This window comes from Pleurodeles waltl, chromosome 11 (genome assembly GCF_031143425.1).
Source record: "Pleurodeles waltl isolate 20211129_DDA chromosome 11, aPleWal1.hap1.20221129, whole genome shotgun sequence".
Lineage (NCBI taxonomy): Eukaryota > Metazoa > Chordata > Amphibia > Caudata > Salamandridae > Pleurodeles > Pleurodeles waltl.
The window spans coordinates 53055603-53058555 of record NC_090450.1 but is presented as its reverse complement, the minus strand read 5'-3'; positions in this window follow the sequence as shown (position 1 = coordinate 53058555).

Here is a 2953-nt window from a genome sequence, read left to right as displayed (position 1 = left end):
ACACCATTTACAGCCATTCTCTGCCCCCTCAGCTCACTCTTGGAGCTTTTTGCTTTCTCCCTTTGTAACGCTTTTCTGTCCTTCTATTCCTCCGTCTTTCCTATATGTGTCTTTTGCTCGCAGTAAATGCTTGAGGCAGAAAAATAAGTGCCAACCCATGGATTTGCTGTATTATATTGTACATAGAAAACAATGCCACATTTAGAATGTAAACACCTTTTTCTTTCAGCCGAGGAAGTAATGGAAATGTCTTTGTGTACAGTTGTAAAGTCCATCTTGTCCAGGAATAATAGGACACAAAACATTACATTTTATTAATGTTACAGCAACAGCATTGAACAAACTTAAATCTAGTATTATTCAATAAGAAAAAAAGATCAAAGTGGTAGTTCAGTGATGTACAAACATGGAGAGGAAAGTTGAGCTGGTGTCAGTTTTGTTCAGTGATAGAAACCATACGCTTTAAAAAAGTGACAACTGGAAACGTGAAAAGCCCAAAGTCCTCACTAATGTCAATCAAAACGTTCTCGTTTCGTTTAATGTCATTGAAATGTAACATTTGTGACTCTTTAATGTTATTTAATATGTAGAACTATTAACTGAGGAATATGAACCCGCAATAAAGGATACAGAATTGTTTCGAGTCCAAAGCACCTGTGAGGTATGGAGAAGGTAACTTCATGTCTCAATAGATTATACAACCACCATCCATCTCTGGACCCCTATGGCTAAATATAATTTACTGGCCCCCGTCAAGGTGTAAACCCTGATGATCACTGTAGAACTTCACAACTTCGTTGGTGGATAGCAGGGAAGTTTTCAGCTCCAACACCAAACAGAGCCGGCTTTGTTTTCCTTGTCAGAAAAGGCCCCCACTACGGGTGACAAAGGGAAGTTATGCCTCCTCTTTTAATGCGATCTGCACCCATCACTGATGACCATGCATTATAAATGGTACTGATTACCAGTATTCTGATTGGTCAAAGCTGTATGTTCGATCGGGCCTCTTAACCTACAAGATTTTGCTGTTGAGTGTGGGGTCACGTAAGGTTCCCCGACATCCAGAATCTTTTCTATCTTCTTAATTAAATCTTTATTCAATGTGCCCGGAGGACGAAATGTTCAATTTCATTCCCAAGCAGGTGACTCAGATTTACTTGCTTCTCAGTGGTCTACAGAATGACGTCTCCAGACTGTCTGAAGGGCTGAAAGAGCTGGCCTTGCTGTTGAGGTATCGAGGACTAAAAGTAAATTGCACTGAAAGAGGGAACGTCTTAACTGGCTCTCATCAGTGATTGGATTCCGCTGGAAATATCCCTTCACCCCCCGATACGTAAGGATGTATCGCCCTCTAGGGAAAAAGCACGGAATCTGGAAATCATTTAGAATGAGAAACTGAATATTGACACTTGCATCAGTGGACCAAGTTTCTGTTTTATCTATAGGATAAGTGTACTAAAAAGTGTGCTGCGTAATGTCAACCCTGCTGACCGCCATTGAATGCTGGAAACCTACATTCATTTCAAATTGCATTGTGCAAATGCCCTCCTTGGCAGTTTTGAGGCATTCCAAATGGCTCAAACACAACATGCAGAAAATGTTGCAACGCGAATGGCCCTAAAGGCCAATAAACACCAGCCCTGAAGTTACAAGGCAGGGCTCAGCGTACAGCATGCAAACCTATCAAAATTAAAACTCCACCGACCCACTGGACCCATATATTTGTGCCCACATGCAGCCTATGAGAAGTTCAGGCACATGCAATGCCCATGTGTGTAAGTTCTCCAGCAGGTCAGCACCTGTGCAGTTGGTTCACATATGAAACCTACAAAGGGACTGACGTCAGTGCAAATTGTATGCCCTCCACTTAGCAACAGTAAAATCAAGGAGCCGAAAGCTTTATTGGAGATGCCTACTGATCTGGTTGATCCACAGGGAGAAATATTCCCCTTGTACAGTGAAAAACATGGTTTCAAAAAACTGCTGCATCACTAAGATTGTCCAGCTGAGATAAGGTTACGTCACTTTGGGGTAAATGGCATACCCAGATTTCCAGACATTGGCCAACCCCCTCAGGGCTGGATTCGTAAACAAATATGCAATGTGCACCTGGAGGTTTACTACTTTTCATTATTGCAAATTTCTGAATTTTGAGAATTCGCAGAGGTTTGAAAGAGCTTCTCCTGGAAGCCTGCGGTGGTCCACATTGTTCCAGTATTACTGCTGGAACATTTTTGGGAATCCCTACTTGATTTCATGCACACCTATCTAGCAGGCACAATTACACATATGGTCCAATTACGCATGCAAGAACTCACTGGTATGCACTCAATCACGTTTTTTATTTTTTCTGCACTGAGAAAACATAGGAACATATTTAAGAAAGGTGGCGCTGCACACGGTGCAGCTCCACTTTTCTTGTGCACCTTTGCGCCCCCTACTGCCACCCTGTGTGCTCCGTATTTAAAATACAGCGCACAATGGCACTGGGTAAGGGGCCACTCGGTCCTTTTTTTGACTCTATTGATGTACTCTGCAGGAGCAGTGCCAAAATGTTGACGCTACTCCTGCAGAGTTCATACGGGCCCATTGTAATCAATGGCATGCCCACTTTTAACTCCTGCTCTGAGCTGGCATTAAAAGTGCTGAAAAAAATGAGCCATTCTTTTGCCCACCCCCCTAATGGGAGAATACCCCTTTGCATGCATTATGCCAGCTTAGGCATAATGTAGCACAAAGAATTACAAAGTGGCGCAATGCATGCATTGTGCAACTTTGCAAATATAGTGCAGCGTTGTTGGCCTGGTAACGCCACGTTAGCGTCAATACATTACGATAATGTGGCATTAGAATGGTGCTAGGGGCTCTTAAATATGTCCCCTAATCTTTACTGTGTAAACACACCTGGTGCTATACTTTCCATAGTTTTAGGGTATTATTTGAACCATTTCTA